This window comes from Drosophila yakuba, chromosome 3R (genome assembly GCF_016746365.2).
Source record: "Drosophila yakuba strain Tai18E2 chromosome 3R, Prin_Dyak_Tai18E2_2.1, whole genome shotgun sequence".
NCBI classification, from domain to species: domain Eukaryota; kingdom Metazoa; phylum Arthropoda; class Insecta; order Diptera; family Drosophilidae; genus Drosophila; species Drosophila yakuba.
Genome location: NC_052530.2, coordinates 9717080 through 9744469, shown reverse-complemented (window position 1 = coordinate 9744469; position 27390 = coordinate 9717080). Strand labels below are relative to the sequence as shown.

General features: G+C 42.9%; 1 protein-coding gene across 3 annotated transcripts in view; it reads right to left on the bottom strand.

Moving 5' to 3' along the window:
* LOC6536155 overlaps positions 1–21184 on the bottom strand; it is a 30758-nt gene extending 9574 nt beyond the window's left edge. Inside the window, exons 1-2 of one of the 3 annotated variants that reach the window (XM_039376325.1) lie at positions 21074–21184; positions 20503–20979 (exon numbers count right to left, since the gene is read on the bottom strand). The gene's annotated coding sequence lies outside the window, so the exon portion shown is untranslated. Of the gene's footprint in view, positions 1–20502; positions 21047–21073 lie in introns of those variants that run through there. The other 2 variants (XM_015192111.2, XM_015192109.2) reach the window with 2 other exon arrangements.
* Positions 21185–27390: the final 6206 nt, after the last annotated feature.

Sequence of the window (27390 nt, the reverse complement as noted above, 5' to 3'; positions counted from 1 at the left end):
CAGCTACGTCAGCCGGAGAATTGCGGTGTGCACAGTGAGAAAATCTTGTCAATTTGTCAGAATTATTTGTTTTTATTTAAATATTTTAGTTACATACTTCAACTTACTCATCAACTTCACATTCAACATAAATCTCCAAAGTGCATCGAGTTTTAAGAATCTTTCGTACTATCTCTTCTTTTAAATCTAAATTAAATTATTATTTAACGTTGAGAGTATAGGAATAGTAATCAGTAAATAGTTTCTAAAGCATACTTGGCATAACTTGAATCCGATCGAAACTGAAATCTACCGTACATTTTGTTTATATTTTTCCACCTGTGCTGTTAAGAAATTCAAGGGGTGGTGGTTGAACGGGGGGGTGGGTGTCTGTGTGTCGAGTCGGTGGTTGCATCCGACTTGTCCTTGACACGTTTGCTGCATGCCAAATGAAGGCTGGCTCGCTTCCTTGCCGCGAGTGGCAAAAAAGAACGCTTTCGAAGACAGCCAAAGACCGCAAATCGTTTTCGGAGACTGTTGCGCGTTTACTTTGCTCACTGCCACACTCACACACTCGCACTTACACGTCCTTATCCACATGCCACACACACACACACATGTAAAGGCATGCACATGCAAATTTAACGAGCGCCAATGGCTAAAATTGCGCCCCAGGCCACTTAGCGTTGTCTTTTGTGGCATGAAACACACACAAACTTACACACGCACACACATGAGCTGGCGTATATTCATACATGTCGACATCCTCGTTTATTGCTATGCAATCTGTTGTTGCTTTTATATCCGGCAGCCAGATAGCGAGGGCATAAAAAAATCCCCCCTGGGCACCATAACAAAATGGTAAGCGACACTTGCGACAAGCAGGCTGAAGTGCTCCAATGATGCTGCCAGGATGCGGCAGTCAGGAGATGCCGCAGCGTAAAATCTGCGGCTTAGAACACTTGGATTTTCGAGATGCAGGCCGCTGATCGATTAAGCGCGGTAAACAAATCGGATTGTTCGCTTAGCTGCTTGAAGTGAGAAGCGCAGAGAAGGGCTCACAGCAGAGGTAACAACGTTTGCCTTGGCTTTTAAGACTCTTGTAATGATTTGCCAAATATTTCTGTACTTATAAAATCCAATTACCTTGAAGATGCCTTAGATAAACTCGAGAGATAAGCACTTTGGGAATGTAACTAGCACTGGGAATTCCACACGAGCCTCAAATCCCTACACAATACCCCTCTCAATTTGCGCTTCCTTCCGTTTCAACGTCCCCATGCCGCTGTCATTGCAATATGTTTTTATGATTATGACAATGATAATACCGTAATCGCTGTTGCCGCCTTCTGGCTTAATGCAACAACTGCAAAATGCGTTTGGGCGACACTTGCAGCAAATTGCCCCACGCACACACAAACACACACACACAAGAACTATGAGCACAAGCGATTCAAGCTGAAAATTGCTTGGCACAGTTTGTCGCATTTTTCGTCCTTGTGCGCCTGCTGCTGTTTTTACTCCTGCCAGTGGGTCCTGCCTGCTATTGCCGCCTGCCCGCCTTGTCATTTAGAGCTCATTTCAGGCGAAAAACGAAACGGAATGTAAACAAAAGGCAGTGGCAACTGTGGCAGCAGGGCGGCAAAAGGACGCAGCCACTTCCGTGTCGCAGCAACCATAAAATGACAGAGCAACTGCCTCCTTCTACACTTCAGAAAATTTAGAAATTTGATTTTGTGTTATACGCTAAACTTAGCTAAGAAAATGTAGCTTGTTACTTCCTGTTACTAAGAGTGCTATTTTAGAAACTACATTTCTTATGTTGAAGTGCAACTTCTGGTTTGATATTCTAGTTACGCTTTTGGCCACTTTTTCCCAGTGCATACCCCCTTACGTGCTTCCTCCTGTCGCCCTTTTTCATTCCCCTAATGAGCTTGATGCGTTTTTGATGATGCTGTTGGATCCTGCTGCTGCCGCTGCTGCTGCTGCTGCTGCTGGTGGTTGCCATCCTGCGCTGCCTGTCGCACTAATTGAATGTTTTACCTCTTGGCCAACGCTGCGTATGCGCAATGTGCAGCCTAACCAGTTGAAATTTGACTTTTATGAGTCGCTTTCGGAATACACAATTACGGTGTCGAATTTATTAATGCCATTAATCATACGGCCCAGAATGTAGAGCGTAGAGGTAACCTCTTTGTCCCGTACACCGTCTTTCATGGCTTGTCGGCGACTTTAATTATGCTGGGGCTGCCGATGTCCTGCTGGGACAGCATCCTGGCCGAGACGTGCTCATATTTTATGCCTTTATAAGCAGTATTTCTGCCGGTGCCCTCCGCAGTCACTTGGTCTTGAAGGGTGTTTTGTGCGGTGGGACAATTAAAAGCTAGAGCGTCCAAATGAAGTTAGGCAACCTTTTTCATCTCATATAAGGGAGTAGGAGCCAGCACGCAACCTTTTAATCACAGCTACACATAATTTGTCTATCTTATGTGGAAATCAACATCAACACTACAACTTCACTCCCATTTAATTACACACTTTAAGAGTAGGCTTAATATAGAGCAGGCTTAGCTAGGGGCCCATTATTTCTATTGTGGCCTCGTGGAATTAACACTGGTTCTTTGTTAATCGATAAGCATTCAATTAACAGGTCTTAAAGGCTTACTGGGAACACCAAATTTTGCGTGTAGCTGCCAGTCCCCTAGAATTTTCCGACCAACCACCCAAACCGCTCCCTGTTTTCCCAGTCACAAGAGCACACTTTCCAGTGGCAAACAGCTGGGGCGTAAATTGATTCAGTGAGCTTAATTGTGCTGACATTTTCATGTGGCAGCGATCGATCAATCGATGTGAATGTGTTTGCATGGCACGCAACTGCAGCTTTAGTTGGCCTAAGCTACAAACCCCCCTCACCCCTCACCCAACACCCATTTTCCATCCAGTAAGCCTAATTTATGCCGTTGCATGGGTCGGGAATTGAATATGACAACTTTATAGAGTTTAGTTTATTATAATCGCATAAAATATTGTGACGTGCTGGGGCCCTCGAAACGAGCATGGGGATTTTCCCGAGCCTTCAACACCCGGAGGCTCCTGACTGACTGACTGGGTAACCGGCTGCCCCATTGTTGTGCGGCTCATGCATCTTTCATGGGGTCATGTTAATGCGCTGGTCCTGCCCCAGCGCTCCTGCTGCCTGCCTGGCCATGATTTCAGCTAACAGCCTGGCCTTTGCGCCAAAGTTTATGCAACAGATTTATGAATGCCCAGCTACGTGGCTGAATTAGGCAGCTGAGGGCTTTCCCAGACCATGGCCATGCTACACTGGTTCCCTGGCTGGCGGGAATTCGCGAGATAATAAGATACGCTCAAGAATGTTATAAACTTGGGAAGCCAAGGATTAAAATTGCATACAAAATGTTGCTACATTGCTCGCTAGCTAGATACCCTGTATAGTGTTGAAATCATTGTTAATGTAACTATTAGGACTGATAAGAATGCAATAAAGGTGTATGCTGAATAAATAGTACAAAATGTTTCCATACTTTAAGGTAATATTTTTTTACCTGAAATAATTATCGTTTCGTGGCTTATGAATATAAAAATCTCCAGCACTTGCCAACTCGGTTTCTGGATGTCGGAAAGTTTCCTTCCAATTGTCAACTTCATTAGCCCACTAACTGCTATCTGTCCACCTCCATTGCCGGAGTCCTGGTGTCCTGAAGTCCTGAAGTCCTTGGGTCATCTAGGCTTGGAAAGTTGTGCCTTTGTTAATTAAGTGCAACCCAATCTGCTGCCTCTGTGGCAGACATAACTCATTCATTTGGCTGAATCTTAATTGTTTGCAGCAGCTGTTGCCTGCTCCTTTTCTTTGGTGGGAAGTTGGTTGCCGCTGTCATGACAAATGTGTTGCCACCGCCTCCTGTGCAGTTTTCCACAATTTTTCCAATCCCTGCAGATGCTAGAGAATTTTTCCGTTGCGTTAATAATTGCCCCATTGTTTGTTTTGACACGGCCCATTGTTGTTTATTGGCTGATAATTGGCAATGCAATTGGTTTAATTACAATTGTAATGATTTCAACTGAATTATTTACAGTTAACAGCTGTCGAGTGGCTGTAATTGTCCTCGGATTAATGCAAATCTGCTAAAAGATTTCCCATGGCAAAAAGCAAATAGCAAATGCTAAATCCGCATTTAAATATTTAATGTGCAATTTATAGCTGGAGGATATTTGGACCACTTTCTCGCGCTTTCGCAATTTTCCTGGGTCGTTGGTAAGTTGTTTTTCGTGTTTCTGCTGCGCGCTACATTGCTGCAATTTTTGTTCGGGTTTTCAACTCCGCGGATTGTTTTTTGTTTGACTTTTCCGTTTCAGCCACGCCAAGCTATCTGCAATTTTCATGGGATATGTTTTCAGCTTTTTCGGTTTTCAGCTCTTTCAGCGATGGTTGCCTTTCGCCATAGGATAACCCTTTCTTTCTGAGGAATGTGCATCGATAATGTTTTTTCCCGGAATTGATATGATTGAAGAATTTATATTGCTTTAATTGAATTTCCAACGTATTGCAAAAATCTCTCTAAGTATTTATTTTACGAAAACTAGCTTTTATTCGTTTATGGTAAAAGCGTTGAAATATGCAATCATGAGCGCGCATTCTTATGATTTTGCATTTCAATGCAAAGTGTTTTTGTGGCACACAAATGCATAACTTAAGCAAAGAAAAGAAGGCAAAAAATAATGCAAATGGTTTTTAATTAAAAAAATCTTTCATCAGCCAACAGCTGCCAAAACAGCCCATAAACTAGCGCAATACGAACAATGAATACCCTAGCAAACAATTCCACATTAAATTGTCCAGCGAATTTTCTTAAAAAGCATTGCCCATAAATTGTTTTCCCAGCATCGCAGCACTTGTTTGTGCTTTGCTAAAACGCTGTCAACGCATTACGTAATTATGGATGTATCAAATTATGAAAAATGTGCTCGGTATTCGCCAGGTTACGTGTTGTGGCAACATTTTATGGCTGTCGCGGTGCTGGCGTCCTTCGCCGCAGCGAATTATGTGACAAAAACGCTTCAGTAAACAGCAGACGTACAAATAGATGGGGAAAATGCCACAGCGAGACAACAGAAACGCGGACCCCGTCGTGACAACCAACTGAAGTTAGGATGAGACGGCTGCGGGACAGATACACTGAAGAAAAATGATTGCACTTTCAAAATAACTAGTTATTGGGGCCAGCTTTTAAGTTTTAAACCATGTTAAATTACTTACTAATAGTAAGTAGTAGTATATAAATATTAAAATTCATAGTATGTCTATTTTTTAAGTTGTGATAAAAGCCTGTTGCCTTTAATCCACTTCTTTGTCCAGTGTACTTGGCAAACTGGGTAAATGTAACTAGAGAATCTTTTGGAGGACTGACACGTGAGTCCCTTTTCCCCTGAATTCAGTCCCAGTGCATCGTTAAAGATTTATTTGGAATTTCCAGCGGGCACAGTAAACCGTAGCGTGTAATTGTCCATATATGTAGTGGCTGCTTCTCTCTCTCTATCATCGTATCACCGTCTCTTTCGCTTTGCCCGGTCAGCATAGCATACTTTTATGGTAATAATTTCAGTTGTGGCATTAAATCAGCGGAAACGGAAATGTAAAAACGTGTTGCCAGGAAGTCATATTTCAGCTTAGACAAACGAGATACACGAATGGCCAGGCAGAGTGAAAGGGAGGGGCGATAGGAATAGATAGAGAAGGAGATAGAGAGCTGTGATGAAGCGTGAGATATAGCAGCGCATGCAACACTGTTGTCAGTTGTTGTTTGTGGTGTGTTGCTGCGGAGGAGACTACATCGCATTAATTCGGTTTTACAACATGGCCACACATAAAAATGAGAAATGGCTGACACACATGACGCCTAAGAGCCACCAGGAGCGAGCGAGAGGGCCCAAGTAATGGGTGAAAGAGAGGCGAACAACAATTGCCATCAACAATATAGTCGAAATTAGCGCAAAATGAATTATAAATGCTGCCCTAATAAAAAGCTAAAGCACAAAGCGCGCCCAGCAAACATTAGGTCCATAACGAGTGAGGGAGACAGCAGCTAAGTGGAAAGTGGAAAGAGAGGTCCGAGGAAGTGGCAGAGTGAAGAAGCAGCCGCAACTCTCAACAGATGTAAACAGTAAAAATGTTGAATGTTCTTCCGCCGCTTTATGTGCAGCATCAAAAACAGATGCTGAACAAGCCGAGTGCAAAGCAGAAAAGAAAAGCGGATGGGATCTGGAACAAGGGGTAGCGGAAGTGCTGGCAAGCCTTGTCCACTGAAATTGCATTAAATAAAGAAGCAAAAGTTCGCAGTACCCAGTGATTCTTCGAAAGATTGGATGGGTTCTCCTTAAGGATGCAGTAAAAATACATTACATTTTGAAATATTTCAATACTTTAAACCACAATATTCAAGCTGTCTATAGTATAAAGAGTTTTATTACGTGTTTTTTTGGTTTTTTTAATATGAGGAATTTTCTGAGCAACCCTTTTCCTCCTCTCGAAACTTTTTTCCTTGAGAGTTTGTTAGCTGTGTACACAATAGTGTAAATTACGCAGTGTTATGCAACTCAGTACCTGCCACGAACTGTGATGGTTTTAGTTTATAGCACACCCAGCAACTTTTATTAACCTATCCCTATCTGAGCTTCTGTTACAAATACCCCAATAAACATTTTCAATTTAAGTTGTATCTAGACAAGGGCTTTTCGCAGTTTAGTCGCTGCTTTATGAGCAGCTCAATGGCTAATCCCGCCAAGAGTCGTCAGAGTCGTCAGAATCGTCAGCTGGCGGCGCAAAACTTAAACCCCGGTGAAATCTTAAAGGCAGCTGCCGGTCTTCCCCCAAGGGTTTCCCTTGTGGAAGAGGCTGGTGGTATCGGGTGTTTGGATGCTGCTGCTGGCAATTATCACATCGTGTCGCAGTGGCGGCCATAATAACACCCGCTCCAAAGATGAAGTCAAATGCTGGACATACAACCAATCAGACGAACAGCAGCGGGATGCGCCCCTCAACGGCCATTTTAATGTGCGCACGACTTGTCCTGCGGGGCCAAACGCACAAATATATATATATAAGTATATACGATATCGGGGTACCGGGGGATATGGAAGTGATATTGGGTCTGGTCGGGACGGGACTGGTCTGGTAACTCCATGAATTTTCTTGCGTTTTCAGTGGGGAAACAGCAGTAAATTGACATAAAAACCAAATTGTCCATAAAAATGTATTTCCCTTTAGCCCAGCCAAGGATCTCCCTTCAGCAGTTGGTATTTCCTCGATTTTGCCACTTTTCCAACGCCTTCCAACTTCTCCCTGTACCCTGATGCTTATCGATAAAGTTCAATGGCAGCTTCAGGGGCAACTTGCTCAGTTGGCCGGCGGAATTAGTTTCCTGCGGGGAATCGCTGGCAACGATTCCGTCAACAATTTAATCAGTTCATCGCCTCCTGGCCGCAGCAAATCCTGTACACCAAAAGGATTTCATGGCTTGTGTTTATTTCAACACCCTTTGGGCCTGCAAGTTTATTTAGTTTTTCCTTTCTTTTCTTTCCCATTTTCCTCTGCGGGCTTACATGCCGCCTATTGACACAAAATGTGTTGGCTTTAGTTTTTGGTTTTTGGTTTTATTAGCCGCATTTTGCCGGCAGGAAATTAAAAGCCATCTGGCAATGTTTTCATTTCCTCTAGCCACAGTCACTTCATCATCATCTGCCCCCCGAATCGATATTATGCTAATGCCTGTCTAATTATTGCCCATTATCGAAATGAACAGAACACATTTCCCATCACCCATCACCATCACCATCAAAATTTCTATATAATCGTAGATTGCCGACTGGCTCATTCGATGAGCTGCAAACAAAACGAATGATGATCTACTTTTGGCAATGGCTTCATTATTTTCAAATTGGTTTGGCAAAGATATCAGCCGGACATCGAGTTTTGTATCATTAACAAATTTGATTAATTGGTAGGAATTGGCTAGAATTATACAAAATTTCTGGATTCATATTCATTCGTAAGTTGATGAATCGTTGCGGGTTATTAAAAACCTGCCTGCTTTGTCATTCGCCGCATGGTTCTCGGTATGAAAAACCTTGAATAGATGGAAAATGATTGATATTTTTCGTAGACCCCTAATTATTAGCTGCACAGGAGTGGGAGAAGCGGTAGCAAAACCAAATGGCAAATCATTTCAGCCGGGTCCCAGAAGATTTTTTTCACACTTTTTGTTGGTTTTATTTTTATACCCGTTACTCGTAGAGTAAAAGGGTATACTAGATTCGTTGAAAAGTATGTAACAGGCAGAAGGAAGCGTTTCCGACCATATAAAGTATATATATTCTTGATCAGGATCAATAGCCGAGTCGATTTGGCCATGTCCGTCTGTCCGTCCGTCTGTCCGTCTGTCCGTCTGTCCGTCTGTCCGTCTGTCCGTCTGTCCGTCTGTCCGTCTGTCCGTCTGTCTGTCCGTATGAACGTCGAGATCTCAGGAACTACAAAAGCTAGAAAGTTGAGATTAGGCATACAGACTCCAGGGACATAGACGCAGCGCAAGTTTGTCGATTCATGTTGCCACGCCCACTCTAACGCCCACAAACCGCCCAAAACTGCCACGCCCACACTTTTGAAAAATGTTGTAATATTTTTTCATTTTTGTATTGGTCTTGTAAATTTCTATCGATTTGCAAAAAAACTTTTTGCCACGCCCACTTTAACGCCCACAAACCGCCCAAAGCTGCCACGCCCACACTTTTGAAAAATGTTTTGATATTTTTTCATTTTTCTATTAGTCTTGTAAATTTCTATCTATTCGCCAAAAAAATTTTGGCCACGCCCACTTTAACGCCCACAAACCGCCAAAAACTGTCCTTCGCACTTACACTAGCTGAGTAACGGGTATCAGATAGTCGGGGAACTCGACTATAGCGTTCTCTCTTGTTATACCCGTTACTCGTAGAGTAAAAGGGTATACTAGATTCGTTGAAAAGTATGTAACAGGCAGAAGGAAGCGTTTCCGACCATATAAAGTATATATATTCTTGATCAGGATCAGTAGCCGAGTCGATCTGGCCATGTCCGTCTGTCCGTCCGTCTGTCCGTCTGTCCGTCTGTCCGTCTGTCCGTATGAACGTCGAGATCTCAGGAAGTACAAAGGCTAGAAAGTTGAGATTATGTATACAGACTCCAGGGACATAGACGCAGCGCAAGTTTGTCGATTCAGGTTGCCACGCCCACTCTTACGCCCACAAACCGCCCAAAACTGCCACGCCCACATTTTTGAAAAATGTTTTAATATTTTTTCATTTTTGTATTGGTCTTGTAAATTTTTATCGATTTGCAAAAAAACTTTTTGCCACGCCCACTCTAACGCCCACAAACCGCCCAAAGCTGCCACGCCCACACTTTTGAAAAATGTTTTGGTATTTTTTCATATTTGTATTAGTCTTGTAAATTTCTATCTATTTGCCAAAAAACTTTTGGCCACGCCCACTCTAACGCCCACAAACCGCCAAAAACTGTCCTTCGCACTTACACTAGCTGAGTAACGGGTATCAGATAGTCGGGGAACTCGACTATAGCGTTCTCTCTTGTTTATTTTTTTATTTGCCATTTTCCACAGTGACGTGTAGGGACTTTGAATGGATTTTTAATAACATTGTCAGGGTGACACAGAAATGGCGTCAACATGTGCGCAGCTACCGACCCTGACTGTGATTATCACTCGACCTCCAGTCCCCGCAGCTGCCGTAACCCCCACTTATCCTGCCGCTGACCATCAGGGGTCAGGCTAACACACACACACACATTCGCTCACGAAAGTGTTGGACGTTTTTTGTTTGTTCGGGTTGTGTGTTTTTGTTGCAGGTTCCAGTTGCCAGTTGCCACTTCCCAGTTGCCAGTACCACAGTACCACCGGCGATGTTGTTGGCTTAACGCCCGCTGTTGCTGCTCTTTTCGGCCGGCCAACATGCTCATATTGGCTATGTTTTGTTGGCCTGGCCTGACCTGACCACTCCAACGCCTCATCATCGGGTCGATCCCTTTTTTTCTTTTCCGTCTTGTTGATGAGCCGTACAACACAACACAAGCCAACTAATTTCAGCCTGACATTTGCCAGCTATGATAATGATGGCGATGGCGATGGCTATGATGATGGTAATGCTGATGGTGATGGCTTATGCCGAATGCCGCACATCACACATTTCATAAGTTTCGATGGCGGTTAATTTACATGGCCAGTTGCAGGATTTATTGCCTCTCCAACTAGGCCAGCTGTGCGAAGGCAGATATTTATTACGGCCTTTGCCTGTGCGCATGAAATGAGTTAATATCGCTTGACTTCTGGCTGGCCATTTTGGCTCTTGAGGCACCGTACAAAGGACGCCACTGAATGAAAGGATGCCAGCCAGGCAGTCGCATGAGGTGCCCACAACCTGACTGCAGATACAACAAAAAAGAAAGATACAAAACTACATACAGCTGTTGTCGAAATAGTAGTACTTCTTTTCTAAACTTAAGATCACAAAACCTCATGAAAAGGCTTGAATTTCCAATAGATATTTATACTTATTATATCAGCAATTTGAAACGGGGCAAATATTTTGTACCTTTTCTAAGATAACTTTCCACAGAGATGTTTTTTCCCTAATAACCCATATTACTTTTTCCCCAGCTGTGTGCACGGCAGTGTGTGAAATGAAAGCAGTCGAGAGAGATGTTACACGAGACAAACAAAAGCTGCCGAAAACAAATAATCCGTTCTATGTGCTCCGTGCTCGGTTTTGCTGTTTTCCCGTTTTGCCGTTTGGATGTTTGAATGCTTGTATGCTTGTGTTTTGCTTGCGAGCCACACGGCTCTTATCCTGGCTAAAATCCTTTGTCTGTTTGCCCGACTGTTTGCGTTTGCCTGCGATGATGCTGATGAGCCTGCAACATGTCGAGTCGAGTTGTTGCCAAAGTAATAATAACAAAAGGGCTAAGACCGAGACAACGAGATGCGAGTTGCGAGATGCGGGCTTAAAAACTCATTGACACGTTCTGCTTTAGCCAAGCAACACTCTTGGTGTTAGCCGTAGTTTTGCATCCAGCCCGAAGGCTTTAAGCCATTTACTTAGCCACACTCGGACAGATGTCAATGGGAATCTGGCTGGATAAATGGATGCTCCACTGTTTGACTGTTCGACTGCTCCACTGCTCGACTGCTCTACTGGCTGAATGAAATCATGCACGACTGGGCCGACTTAATGCCTTTGGCAGCCGGGCGGCAGGCACTTGGATTCATTTCCATTTAAATGTTACATCAAATAGGGTTTCCTCTGCGGGGCAACAGTGCGTATGACCGCATCCGAATGTGCATTTAATTGCATTTCAATTTCTCGATTTTCAGCTGTTTGAGCGTCGCCTGCCAAATGCAGAGCCTGCACATCGAGTGCCCAAATGGAGAATTGAATTAATAAATTATTGGTAAGCTGTTAACGTTGTGATGCTGAAGGACACTGCCGGTTGCTCTGCCACTTAATTAGTCGAATGAGAGACCGAACGCCAGGCCGCAGCTTTGGCCACAGTTTTACACTCAGTTCATTTGCCTTTGCATTTGCCCTTGCTTTTTTTTATCACACTCGCTCTTTTTGCTCAATTTTCCTATTAACTTTTTCCGTTGCAGAGGAAAACGAATCACACATAAAACTTAATTAAAATTATCAATCGGAAACAACATCAGGCGGCTAGAAAGAGGAGTGGCGTTGATTGGCATAAAGGGCTTTAATAAGCATAAATTATGAAGAGTATATAATCAATTCCAGCCGTTATTGTTTGTCTGGCCAACAAAATTGTTTGCAGCACGCAAGCAAGGGAATAGAATAACAAAATATAGATAAAAACGCAGTGTCGAATACCCTGATGTATTGCACATCCGATATGCTTTTTTTTAATTCTCATGAAAAGTTAACAATGTTGAAATTGAATTTAAAATAAAAGCTTTTGATATTGTTTTTATTAATATTTTACTAGTATTTAGTAGTAAAATCAAACGAGATCGAGCAATTCAAAAGAAAAACGTAACTTTAGATTTCTTTCTGAATACAAAAATGTATCTCATGCACTTTAAGGAGGCTTTCTTTGTCCTGCGACTCAAGCAAATATAATGAATCATCTAATGTTGCTTGATGTGTCCCAGCCCTAAGCTGCCTGCCTAATGGCGCCTCCTTTGTCCCGAAATCTAAATATACCCTTCGAAAGGGAAGTTAATATTTGGCTGAGGTCATTGCGAGCAGGTGCAGCCGGTGAGATAGTGAGAGGCAGATAACAAAAGCCCTTAACTGGGCTTCCAGTGTTCGAGTTGGCCAGTTGCAGCTGAAAACACCTGAGCAAAAGCTGTATAATTACACAGCCCGTCACTCACTGACTGCTTGAGTGGGGCCTGCAATTAGCTGGCCATATAACTCATCCGCCACGTGGCACCGCAGCTCTGGAAATAAAATGCAATTTGCGAAGTGAAATTGCCTGTACTTGTTAAATTAATCTCGCCCTCATCTCAACTCAACTCAACTGAACTCAACTCAGTTCAGCTCAACTCAGCCAGCCGCAGGCAATTTCAAGCTCGACTTGCGAACTCATCAGGCGGCGCCAGCAGCATCGCTCAGTTGTCAGCCGCAATCGCTGGCATTCTAATTAAGCCGCGGCTAATCATTAATTAAACACATCGAATGCGGCCTCCGGTTGCTTTTTTATAGGTGCGTGAGTACACAATGCGACCCATTTAAGTTTGGTAATCGCAACAGCTTTCTAATGCCGCAAAAGCCAAAAACAAATGTCGCTTTTAATTATGGGCTTTCTTCGAATTCGACGCAAGTGCACTGAGAGAAAGGGCTCAGTGTTGTTCATTTTGGGAGTGCGTTTTGGATAGGAAAGTATATTTTGTTGGCATCTTTGTTTCACACAGTTAAAGAATTTAGTTTACCACTTCAGTTGTAAGCCTTGTTTTGTATTTTCTAATTAAGTTATTCAACATTTTTATGAAGTTTTTTGCCCAGTGTGTCGGGCTTACCTTTAGCGCCTCAAGGCACGCCACTGGGCACACCCAAGGATATCCGTGGTTGGAGGTGGGCACGCGGATGGGGCAGAGCAGGTCCAACTGCTGGGTGTGCTCAAGGTTATGGCCAAATGGCTAGCCAACTGCTGACCAGTTGGTCAGGTAAGGCAGAGCCGCGTTGAGCTAGATGACATGCTCTGATCGACAGGATGTCTACCGGTGCTGCGTGGGTGGTGCGATGGGTGATGGTTATGGGAAATGTGGGTGGCGTTGGGCTGGAGGGCTGCGGTCGGGCGCTTATTTATAAAGCGACCTTGGCGCAAATCAAATGCAAAACTTTCATGCGGCCAGCGACACGCGTCCGCATTTGCCTCTGCCTGCTCATTAAAGGTCAAAGCCGATTTGCTTTTGTTGTTGGTTGTCCTGTCTCCCCAAGGTGTGTTCTTTCCTGGGTCCTTTGTAGAGGGAATTGCGAGGAATAACACAGCCAACACAAACAATAATATATACAAAACAAACACACAAATATCTACGCAGGCAGAAAAGTATCAGCAAAATCGGCAATTTATTGTCCACAAAACGTGCGTTAAAAGAATTTTTAAAGTAGCAAAACCACCTATGTATATATACCATCGATTTCAAATAAAAAAGAGAAGAATGTACATTTATGACATTGCTGGCCTTTTTTCTTCCTGTGTAAATATTTATATAAGTTTTCTGTTTTTTGAGGCCTCTTTAGAATTATTTGCCTTCGCGCGCTGCTCAATAAACATAATTAGCATTTTGCCACTCTACGTGGCCCAGTCACTAATGAATGACTAGGCCAAAAGGCAAACGGCCGACAAGAAAATAACAAGGCAACGTGAGAGGAAAACGAGGAGGTTTGGGAAAAGGAGCCCAGATTGGACCTATTTCATATGCAAAAAGTGGCAAAGAAGTTGATTAAAAATTCGGGGAGAGCTCAACTATTTGACAGGCATGGCGCCATCTGTGGGGCAAATAAATAACAGAGTAAACTGAGCAAAGGCCACAAACAACCACACACACACTCACACACACACCTACAGTCCAGTATATACACATATATCCAGTAAAGGTATGGCATAGACACATCAACACTTGCAGAGAGATGTATACAAGTGTCACTCGTGTGTAGCGCACTCAACGTCAGCACTTGGCAATTGCCATGTTTCCACACACGCACACCATCGCACACCCGCAGCAGGCTGCCAAAAGGGCTACCCACACACACACGAACACACGCACACACTTGCTCACTCATTTAGTGTCACACATGGCGTATACGTGCTGGCTGTGTGTGGCCGTGCCGCAGAGTGTAATTAAATATTTTACAGGCAATCTACATTCTTGAGATAAACTCGGCTTCATATATATATACATGTACGTGTGTGTGTGTGTGTGTGTTAGCCATCCAAAGCAGGAGCAACAACAGGAGCAGCAGCCACAATGGGAAAATGTTTTTAAAAACGGAAAACACGCAAAATGCTAAACAAGTAGCAGGTCCCGGAAAAGTCAAAACGATTGGGAAATGCTCTTAGCATTTTATCTGAGGTGAAAACCGGCTCTTTTTATACCTTATAATTTAAATATCCATCAGATTTTTGGACCAAACAATCAGATCACCTAAAAATTACTCATACGGCACGGTGTTCAAAAGCGCTTTCTACGAGTAAATTAAAAATAAGTTAGGAATTTACGACATATATTTGTTTAAGAATTGTTATTGTTAGTTTTCTGTTTTAACGTTTCAAATAAATTTAGTATCCGTGAATATGTTTAGAACTTTTAAAACGCAATCATCTCTTCATATACGCAAAACCGATCAAGTCTTTTCGGAACAAATGCAAATTGACTTGAATCGTTTTATGCAAATTTCATCCAATTGACTGTCAAAGTCGACGAACTCTGTTGAATGCCGGGCCCAAAAAGGACAACATCGTAAGATACCAGATTAATGTTTGCAGCTCCCAAATACACACGCACACACATACACCCAGACACACACACAAGGATATTTGCGCTTAGGCTGCAATATTTTAGAGGGCTCGTCCTGGGCCGTATATACATATATTTATACAAATATACATACGTACATGACTCGTCGAAACATTTTTCGGGGCATAAGTCGTCGTTTTCGTTGTTGTGGAATTTAGATTAGTGTCATTTAACTTTTTAGATTTACAAATGTTGCATGAAAAGATAATCGGCTTGCCCTTGTCCGCCGGCCAACCAGCCACAGGATGCGGCAGGGGCCATGGAATACGGGATACGGCATGTGGGATATGGGATCCAGGACCTTGGACATAGTCATGGGCAGTCTTGTGGTTGCTACCCCCGTGCAACCTCAGTACCAGCAACGTCCTCGTCTTCATCCACATCGGCGTCCTGCGCCTCAGATTCTCCGCCTGCGCCTGAGTTGCGGCATCGTAGCTGGTTTTGAGGCGTGCTTTGGGTTTCTGCGGCTGGGAGAGCTGGGGTTGTGTGGACCTGGAGCTGGGGCCAGACCTCAAATTGGATTTCGTTGTTGTCTCCCAGTTGGGTTTCCTTCGCATTTATACATCTACATACATATGTATATACGTATACATATATACATATTTATGGATGTTTGGACGCGTGTTGGTAATTGCTCTTTGAGGTTGTAATTTGTGAATTGAAACTGTCAGCAGTAAAGTGTGGTGCGTGTGTCGGTGGATTTAATAAGCAAATTAAAGGCTGCATTGCCCAGACTCGTAACTCTTCGGTCTCCAGCACTTTATTGGATTTTCATTAACAATTAGCTTGGAATTTAATATGCCCGCCTAATCATTTTGCGTTCAAAAAATTTAATTATGCCCTGCATTTGCATTGGAATTCCCCCAATGTTCTTAATTAATAAGTTATGCTTTTCCCCACTCACTGCTAAGCAACAGCAGAATGCAGAGGGGCAAAAAGAGGGGCAAACTGTTTTTTAATTGCCTGCGAAAGGGGTTTTTCAAGTGGTTGGGGGCATATACTTGGGCAGTAGTAGGCCGCAGCTGTTGCTCCGGCTTAAGAGGATTGTGGAGAAAAGGACGAGCACGGGCCATGAGTACACATGAACTGACCACTTGAGTTGGCCTAATTGGCTGGCCAAGTGTTGGTTATTTTGGAGCTCGAACTCCGAGGTTCCTGAATGCGGTTTCCACTTACTGGGCAACAAGTTCTAGAGTTCATTTAATTTAGTAGTTTCCTTGTGCCTAGGGCATGGGTCTCTACGATATGCAGAGAATAAAATAAATTTTAAAAAATATAAATCTACCCTTAAAAGGAAAATAGAATCGCATAGGAAATTCATTTCATGTTTCTTTAATGTCTTTAAGCTTTCGAGATTCTTAAGAAGCATGTTTTGTGATTAGCTGCGCCTTCGAGCAGACTCCATTAGTGTGAAGGGGGCGTGGCACAACAGCCTTATCTGCAACACCAAACCGACTAAAATCCGAAAGCAGCACTATGCGTGCGCGAAAAACCCATCCATCCATCCGTCTATCCATCAGTCTGAGTTGAAATGTGGGCGTGTGAAAGGGTTACGCCCAGTTTTAGCCAAGAACCAAAACCAACACCAACACCACATTCATGTGAATCAGCAACAGCTCCGCCGGAAACGGAAACGCAGGAGCGTGTTTGAGCTGAAGCCCATAATTTTGCATTAGCAACTACCGAAAGAGCAAAAGGTCGAGCAAAAGAAACAGAAACATCAACTAAAACAGCCGCTGAGCAGCAAACATTGACAGATAACAGAATGGAGCTCAGTCACATGTGAGTGCACGTGATAAGAATTCACAGGTGAAAACACGCGCATAGAGGTATTAAATATGTTCAACAACGTTGCCAACTCACTCATTCACATAGGATTTATAAAATGGTAAAGAGAAATGGTAAATTAGGGAATTAGTTGAAACATTTTTGGTAATGTCGAACTCACTCATCGAATATTCATTTGCAATTGTGGGGTTACATTTAATAATTTATTCATTGAAATGGTTAGTAGTCATAATGTTCTTAGACCCTAACAGAATGATACAATTACAGTCGCGCCAACGGTGTCATGTATCCAATAATTATTTTTAAACACAGTCTGTAAGTGAGGTGCTGGTTTCTGTATTCTAAAAATATAAAAACATCTTCAGGATTATATTTAAGAACTAAGTGGAGGGACGAAGCTGAGCTAAAAATGACTGACCTTGGCAAGTAAACCATCTCTCACCGTCGTCCTGCGTCCTAAGTATAATTAGTTTTGCACTAACTGGGGCGGAAAACGAAACTCAGACACATAGCAGAACTGAACGCCCCCAGATCGAATCGAACTGAACTGAACCGGAGCGAAGTAAAGTAAAGCCTTTTTGCCGGCCCAAAAGAAAATCATTAAAAATATTTGCCTGCACGCGCTGAGCCGCCTCGTCATCCAATCAACCATCGACATGGCAGCACCACCACCAACACCACCAGCACCATAACCACCACCGCCGACAGCAGCACTACCAAAATCGACACCACGACCGCTAGCCATCCGGCCATCCACTTCCAGCTCCTGGCCATCGGGAAAGCAGAAGCGGGCCAAAGGAACCCAATTTGGGGCATAAAAATTGTTGCTTACTTGGCAAAGATGTTTATCACACCGTCGGGTGGCTGGATACCAAAATGTGGGTAAGTCCGGCAAGGACTTCAGCCGCAACTCTGCACATTGGGCTAATGGGTTGAATGGCACTTTCGGAAATAAGAAAGGATGCCACTTCAAATATTTCTTCATGTGACACAAAGTATATGGCTCATTTTAAGGGTGAAACGTCTTGGTAGTTCTTCAACAATAATAATGAAATTATCAAAAATAAGCATTATTTAATATATCTCAAAGAATTATGCACTGGTGATACTTTTCTGAGCATATCTTGTAACACTGTGCTGTGGCAAGTGCGGTTGGCAATGTAAATATTTTGCCATTCGGGCTTTCTCTTGGATTAGTTTCATTTATTTCATCATTTGCGCGTCTCACCAAACGCATGCAGCGCCTTATCCTGCCGCTCGTCGTCCTGCGTCCTGCGTTCTGTGTCCTGTGTCTGGACGGGAGCAGTTCCCAAGCTCTGTGGTCGGTCGGCGGTCCGGTGGGGGGATAAGAATTTAATCAGGCCGCTGGGGACTGTAAAGCGACGCCGCCCGCTGCTTGCATGGAAATGTAGGCGCTGCCCAGAAAATGCTCACAAAAAAAAACGAACAAAATTAACAGGAACGGAGAACAGAAAACACAGAGAACAGGAATTTCCTTGAGCGAAATGTTGAAGAACAAGAAAGAACGAAGAATTTGATGTTTACGAATGAAACATCACATGTTTTTCAACATTGTATTTAATATTTGGTATAATTTTTTATTATATATTTTTTTTTGGGTACGTAGAAGCTTTAGATATAAGAATAATTTCACTAATTTATACATAATCAAATAATAATAGGCACTGAAATCTAAAAGCTAGAATGAAACCCAAGTTTTATAAGTAGGACTAATCATCTTGTAATAACAATTATTACATTTCATTGGCCAAAATGTATGGTATTTTTTCTGTGTGCAAATGTAGCTCCTGAAATGATGACGATGGCGATGACGAGGTCCGCCCGCCAAAAGAAAAATGTTGGGGGAACTTGGCCTCGTCGCTATTTGATTTTTTCTTTAGCACTCTCCCTTTTTTTCTGCGCTTTTATTATTCGTTACAAGTGTGTGAAGTTGTAATTTAAGTGTGTGTGTGTGGGGGGGCTGGGGCCACTGACACGCCCACCGCCCATTAAAGACCGCCTTCAAATGCCGCCGGAGGGTACATCGATTTTGCTCTCTCCATTTGGCCGCTCCACATGCCTTTAAAGCAAATTCCAGCTATGCACAGCAATCAGTTTCAGTTGCGTCTTGATTTTCGCTTTTGATTTCATCGGGATTAGTTGGCAACGAGGGGGCGTTCGTTATACGGCCATAGCCGCCTCCTCCGATGGCATCCCATATCCAGCTGACATTGACGAGTGTCAGGCACATGTCCGCCTCACAGCCGGGCCGTCCTGACTTGGCTTAAGCGTGGACGCAGCTGGACATCGAGTGGCCAAATCGGATGTGGAAGTCCGGGGGGAGCGGAGCTTATTGGCTGCTGCAGGATGGACCACAGGTGGGGGTGGGGTGGGATTGGCTCCACCGATAGTTGGTGAAAAGTTTTTAGTTCAGCTTTGGTCCAACATTTTCCGCACCACATATTGCATACATTTATTGGATTTTTTGCGCCAGCTTCATGTGTGTCTTAGGTATGGTTTCCTTCAAATTGTTTAATTATTTATGAAACCATTTTGCCAAAAGTATTTTGTTGTAGAGGTTTGAAAAATGAAACGAGAGCCATTCTTGGCCACATGTTTGATGCGAAAAAATGAATAATGAATATTTGATACATTTCAATATTGAATTGCGAAAAGAAACTCTGACTTAAAAAATTGCTGAAGTTTTACCAGTAGGATAAACACAATGCGATTTGAGCAAAGACTTTTAAAATTATGCAAAATTCAGAACATCAGTATAAACTATAATTTCTATTATGAACAGGATTGTGATGTTAGAATATCAAACATTTTGACGATAAGTGTATTACCACAAAAGTAAAGGCTAGCCACTCAGCACGTTGCAATCAAATTTAGAAATTTTCAAATAATTTCTTGATTGCATAATAGAGGCTCAGAATCGTTCTTCCTTTTTTTTTCTTCTTTATCCACAAAGGCAGAGTGATTGCCGTTTGAATAATTGAACCGGAAGCCCTTTCCTTCGTTGGAAAAAGGTGAAGGAACTTCCGCAAATAGGCCAGTAATTCCTAGAATTCAACCGCACATATGGGGCATTAAATAATGATTGGCTAGTCAGGCAGCCAAATTTCATTGGAAGTCTCTTCTTGTCGAATGTCCTTGATCTGTAAGTGGATTTAGTTTCCACCAGGTAAGTATGATTTTCCAGCTCGCTAGCAGGCCTCTAATTCCGGGACCTTAAGCTCGATTGGAAGGGGTTCATCGCCGTTCTTTGTGGCTCTCTGGCCAGCCAGTCAGCTGGTCGGGCGGTGGTTGGCAATTATTTTTAGCACATTGTGTGTATTTGCCACCACGCGGACCAACTGTCTGGGTAGGCAGGTGAGTAGGTGAGGGTTTATTTTCGCCAATCAATATTCCACATACTCCCAATCGATATACGGCACTTCACATGGCTGCAGGGCGCACGAGGCGTATGATTGATCTAATTGATAGCCAAGATTGATGGCGCAATCTCGGCAGGTGTGCGCCGGAGTGTCTGCTGTCACCTGAGTTGTACTCAGTGTGTGTGTTTGTGTGTGTGTGTGGTGTGGTGTGGTGTGCTTGCTCAATGGACAATAAATCTCCATTGCAATCGACTTACATGCACTGAGATGCCTCAACTTCCAGCTAGCTGCAACAGCAACAGTTGACCCTGAACACCTGCATTCAACTTGAACTTTAACTTGGCAATTTTCCGAAAATACTTTCTTAAATTAGTTTGATTTTTTATTGTATGTATTTATTGTTTTGTGGTACTGCACTCGAAACCGCGTTTTGTCAGCGATCTGTTAGCGGCCAGCGAGCGACTGAGAACGCGACTTGGCAGCCCAAAGGACGAGCATGGACTGTGACACTGCGGCGGCTGACGGTGTCTATTATGGAGGCCAAAAGCAGGAGCAACATGGCCAGGAACCCCACAGACACGCGGCCAAGGCGGAGCAACTGTTGGTCGTGCGAATCCCGCATACGATATTCGCACATCGGCTGGCCAGCTTCGTGCTTTTGGCCATCGTACTTCGTACTTCGTACTTCGTCCTTCTTCCTTATTTTTCTTCCTGTGTCGTCGGCAGCTGTTTAACTATTTTTCGGTTAGTTTTTCGCTGCGCTTGCATTTCAATGACAAATTGTTGCATCTCAGAAATACCACTACCTCCCAACCCCTTCACTCTCACCTGTGCTTCTGGCATTTGAATCAATATTCCATTTCTCAGGCCCTTTGTCAAGCGACAAAAAAAAATATTGTTTCGAGTGCTTAGACCTTATGTTTTCCGTTTATTTTTGTTTTTTAGCGAATGGCTTACTTTTCACCGTCTAGGTGAGCGGAAATATGCAGCAGGAACTTTCGCAATTTCTTGGAGCAGACATTTATATTTTTGTTTTAAAATTTATTGCACAACATTCAGCATTAAGGCAACGTAGCAACAAAAATGGCATCAGCGGCAACTGATAGCGGAAAGTTTAATGGGAAATGTAAATGTTACGCTATTGTATGACATACGACAATAAAATGGAATGAAACAGAAACAATAAACCGATGGATGCCAGGCACAGGATTCCTACACAGGTTGTTGGTCCCATTTCCCCTCGCGTTCGACCGTCTTCCTCATCTCTATTATACACTGAAAAAAAAAGTGATATGTCTAGATACAGGCTGAATGAATGACCCATGAAATTCTTAAGATACTAAAAATTTAAGTGGCTTAGGTTCTGTTGCACTTTGTTAAAAAGTAACTACAAGATTTTTTAAAATGGGGTTTTAATTTCTAAGCCAGCCCAAATCAAGTTATTTTTTCAACTGCCTTTGCTTAAATGCAAATATACAAATTTCTTAAATGACTTTCAATATCATGTTACCACTTACATATTTTTTCAAGCGAATGAACCCTCAATTATCTACAAAGGTACCATTTGTTTTATATTTAACTATACAGTAGTTTATATAGAAGCGTAATTCTTGATTTTTTTTCTCTGCTTAGGCACATCCCTTCGTATTTCCCTAGTCTCCGCTTTTTATACCCGTTACTCGTAGAGTAAAAGGGTATACTAGATTCGTTGAAAAGTATGTAACAGGCAGAAGGAAGGGTTTCCGACCATATAAAGTATATATATTCTTGATCAGGACCAATAGCCGAGTCGATATGACCATGTCCGTCTGTCCGTCTGTCCGTCTGTCCGTCTGTCCGTCTGTCTGTCCGTCCGTATGAACGCTGTGATCTCAGGAACTACAAAAGCTACAAAGTTGAGATTAAGCATACAGACTCCAGAGACATAGAAGCAGCGCAAGTTTGTCGATTCATGTTGCCACGCCCACTCTAACGCCCATAAACCGCCCAAAACTGCCACGCCCACACTTGTTAAAAATGTTTTGATATTTTTTCATTTTTATATTGGTCTTGTAAATTTCTATCGATTTGCCAAAAAACTTTTTGCCACGCCCACTCTAACGCCCACAAACCGCCCAAAGCTGCTACGCCCACACTTTTGAAAAATGTTTTGAAATTTTTTCATTTTTGTATTGGTCTTGTAAATTTCTATCGATTTGCCAAAAAACTTTTTGCCACGCCCACTCTAACGCCCACAAACCGCGAAAAACTGTGTTTAAGACTCTCCTTCTCCCTTCCACTAACTGAGTAACGGGTATCAGATAGTCGGGGAACTCGACTATAGCGTTCTCTCTTGTTTTTTATTTGCTGTTATTTTTCTGCGGCTGCGGCCATAATTTACAATAACAACAAACCCAGATAGGGGCGAAGGTGGCTCGAGGGGGCGTGGCAGCACCGGTGGGTGGTGGGCGGTGGGCGGTGTAATGGTGATACGTTGGGGAGGCAGATAGAGAAATGTGAAGCTGAAAATGAAAGAGTCGAACAATGTGGCTGGCCCGGCTTGTGAGGCTGCCGTTTTGCATTCGATGGATGAATATAGAGGGGGGATGAGATGATTTGGGGGTGAGCTTGATTCCAAGGGGGAGGGGAGTTGGGAGCTCTAGAGAACCGATAGCAATGCCACCGTTAGCAGTCTAAAACGACGAAGCCATCGAAATCGCGCCATGCAGTTCTTCTGACTTCAGAGTCAGATATTGTATTTCATGGCGTCTCGCTCGATATGTCGCCTCTATACCTATACGTACATGCTGTTCGTGTGTGTTCCATAATTCAATTTCAGAGTAAGCCCATCCACCATAACCACCCACAACCAGCCATCACCAACCCATATCCACCCACAGCCACCCCGACTATGCACATAAGGCATTGATCTGCCCTAGCAAAGCGCTTTATGTTTTATGCGTGTGGCTGAAAAGTTTAACGAGGCATAAACAAACATAGGGCTATTGCCGTTGGCCCACTGCTGACTGAATGAATGAAAGTTGGCCAGATGATATATGGTCTGCCCAGGAAGAGACATTTTTCCTTGCATCGCCCGGAAGCTGGATTAAAATCTTATAAACAATATATGTCAATGAATTAGATTGTGTTTTCCTTGCACAGATTTATGAATTCGATTTAGATTAAATGTTCTATCAATTATTTTGGGTTGCATACCCAAAGGCAAGCATTTCACAGCTCAAACGACTATTGTTTATTAAATGCCAAAGTTTCTCGCTCAGAATCAACATTGGATAACCAATATTTGTTGGAATGTAGCTAGCGGCTAATCCGGAATTGATGAAATTGAGATGTATATAATTATACTTACTTCAGGATCGTATTTAATTCAATAAATGTTTCACTTATTCGAATGCCCAGACATTCGATATTAGCTACTAATTGAATTATTGCAATCAATAATCATAATTGTAGATAACGAAACAATTATATGGAATATATTTTGCTGCCACAGCAAGCTTGTTTCTATATTGATTCTTTATTTATCGATGTTTCCAAAATGTCCTACAAATAGTTATGGCTCTGGCTGTAAAGTCTCACGATGAACTTTTGGATCTGAAGCTGCGGCAGGGTCGAGCCCATGCTCAAATTGGCTTATCCATAATCCAATTAGCCAGGCAGATAGCGCCGTGTCACGGCCACATCCTTCTTACATAAACCATATGTTTCGTCACATGCAATTTCCAAAGCAATTAACCGGCACACTCGCACCTGCCTGCTGCAACATCCTTTGCCCCCCTGAAAGCCGAATAGAAGGACCTCCCAAATGCCTGCAGCCTGTTGCTAGATCCTGCCAATGGCAGTGTGTGTGTGTTCTGGTGTGTGTGTTAGTGCCAACGAATTGAATTTGTCGCGCATCGAACAAACTTGGCAATTCAATCAACGTGCCAACTGCTTCTGCCTTCAACCCACCTGACCGCCTATCTCACCCGATTTCTTTGACCATGAACCTGACCATTGAGCATAGAGATTCGGACACTGGGCCATCGACCATAGGGACTTGTCTTGCCCGTCAGCCACCCCGAATTTTGGCCATCGTTTGTAGTTCACTTTTGCTAATTGAATTGCCCTGTTTGCCGCCTCTTCCAGCGGCAGTGTCAAAAATTACGCATACGCCCGGTTGGTGCGCATTAAGCCGTTACAGCTAATGAAGCTCACGAGATTGACGGGCCAATTATGGCGATGATGGCATCGCCATTGTTTCCCCTGCAATTGAATTACATTGAAAACTTCGTTAGGCTCGTTAGCCGAGCGCGATTTACGCGATAAACACGCCCGGCAACTTAAAATGCAATCAATGCCAGCTTGGCTCTCTCGTGCAGACTTAATCTCGATTAAATTGATTTTTATTGATATGTTCCCAGAAGTGGTACTCACTTAGCACTGCGGACATGGTACACATATATATGTATATAAAGCACCGAGGAACAAAAGGTCAACAACAAAATGCTTAAATGTTAAAAAAGTCACTGATATAGGAATTTTTAATCAGGCCTAGCAGCCATTTTAATCACTATTATCCTTACCAGAATATATTCTGAGTATGGAGAAAGTTCTCGACACAATCATTCACCGTACAAACTCATATCCCTGCAAATTTCAGTACTTTAAGGGAGTAAACGTTTTCCTTCGTGAGGAAACCGATTGCCTGAAGTAAATCCCGGTAGATTGTAAGCTCTCGGTACGCTTTTTATTTTCAGAACCCATTCTTTTTCTTACTCTTTTTTAATTGATGTTCAGTGGTGATTGGTTTTCCAGCTGCCTTTCGAGGTGTCGGGATTAAGCGGAGTGCTTTCAATTTGCAGAAATAAAAATAACAATGGGCAGTCGGCCATGAGCATAGGTGGTCGCCACTGGCAGTCCAAATTGAATGGCAATTTGATTTTATTGAAGTGCAGCAACTGGTTGGCCTGTCACTGCAGGACCCGAGTATAATATTTCAGCTGACCAGGCAGCCGAAGAAAAGCCATGCCAAATCAGTGCAAATACATGTATTGGGTTTCCAATTTTCGCCACTGGGCTGCCCCCCATTTTTTTATTCCCTCTCATTGGCGCCTGCGGCACGTACTCGTAATTTGCTGTTGGCCAACTTGTCTGCCTAAGGCAGGCACATCCTACTCGTCGTCCTTGTCCTTGTCATGCTGAAAATATAATTAAAGTTTTTGACAGTTATCTCTCTGGCCAACAATGAATGAATGTCTGTGCCCAGCGTGATTAATGATGTCGTTTTTGGAATTTTCGAAAGCGGAAAAATAAAATAGAATTCAATTTGCAATGGGGCTGGTACTGACCCAATGCCCACATGAATTGAACTACTTGATCATTTATGGTTGATTATGATAATCACTTCGAAAATGCCCAACCGCAGAGCAGCAACGGGCCTAAAATCATTTCCCCTCAAATGTTTCGCATCATTTCGAATTCCGCACGTGAGTGAGTGCAAGCAATTTGCATTTTCATAGCGCTCGGTGCGGTTGTGGTTGCAATCAAATGAAAGTGGGATATTTAGCGAACTCTAGTCGGGGCTTCAAAAAGTATCCGTCAGAAATATGGTCAAAATGGTGTATCAGAAATTGTTGGCTATATTTTTTGTTTCTATGACAAGTAACTAACCTTTTATAGAAACAATAACGTTCATAGAAACAATAATTCCAGCGGGGAATGTTAGAGCTGCACAAGGAACTCTTAAAGGATATCTTAAAGGACAACATCCTGTTCTTAACCATGCTGAAATCCCTGACTGACTGAGATTGGGTTTAGGCAAATGTCACTCTCAATTTGCGGGTGAAATCGAGCTGTGTCCTCGCTCCGTGTGTTTGCACACCTTTGGCAGCGGTTTGCAGCTTAGTTAATTAAAAAATCACTTGGAAATCAGACATCTCGGAAGGGTAATTAGAACTGGCAGCCAGCCAAAAGCACACACGCGGTCAGGAACTTGGCTGAGTTGCTTTTCTGTCCGGGATTTGTAGTTAATTGGCTGCCGTTGCGTGGCAACCCGGAGTTGCAACTGCATCTGCGTTAAGTGCTGGCAGTGGATTGCAAACAAATCGCCAACATACCCGCACTGCTAAATCGCATAGAAGGTAGGTTTTAAGAGCTTTTCGGGAAATGGATAACTTTTTTAGCTAACTTTGTCTACGCTAAGTCGGTAGAATGTCCGTGAACTGAAGACACAAAAGTGGTCCCAAAATTGAGTTGCTGCTGGACAACAAATTGAATTAATAACTAAAACAGAATGGGTTTGCTGGGCCAATGTGTAGCAGATAATTTCATTAAAACAGTCAGCAGCTCGCACTCCGACACCCGAATGCCCACATTGCGTATGCGCAATGGTTCTCTAACGGACTTAACTTGGCTTTTGCGGCACTTTGTGAATGAGAATGTGTGTGCACGTTTAATATGCAATGGCTAGGCTTATGTTTTAAACAAGGAAATCCTTTTACACCATATTGAGTTCCGCTGTTGCCGTTTGTGGCATTTCCTCCAACAACATAGGAAAATGATTTAGCGTTTGTAATTAGGTTTAAATATTTATACACCCAGTGTCCGTACGGTCAGTGTGAAGAGTTAGCATATTTTTCGAAATAAAATAGAGATAATTGTTGAAACTAAGCCAAGTGGAAATGTCAATGCATTTAAATGCACCTTAAAGAAACTTTTGGGAGAGTACTTGGAGGTCTTGCTAGTTTCGGATATCAATTCTTCCATTAAACTTTTTTTTTGCCACTTTCAGTTGTCATTCTCCGGACAATTAGCAACCGAAAGTGGGCCAAACAAACTGTCAAGCCGGCAAACATCGAATCAGAGCATCGAAGTGAAATGGAAATGAAAAAATGAAACTACTACTACTAAAAAGGAAACTTGTGTTTGGCATTTTTTGTTGTGCTTGTGGGGTCACACGCCTTACCGACTCCCAGAAAGCAGAAACACAAAACTAAAATAAAAACAGAAGAACAAAATGTTAACAACGAAGAGCAAACTGCTCGATGATAATGAAACTGCTGACGATGACGATTTGAATGGACAGAAAGTGGGCATGTCAAACACCATAAAGTGGGAAAGTGCACCAAAAAATAATTGGACTTTTATGAATTATTTAATTAGGA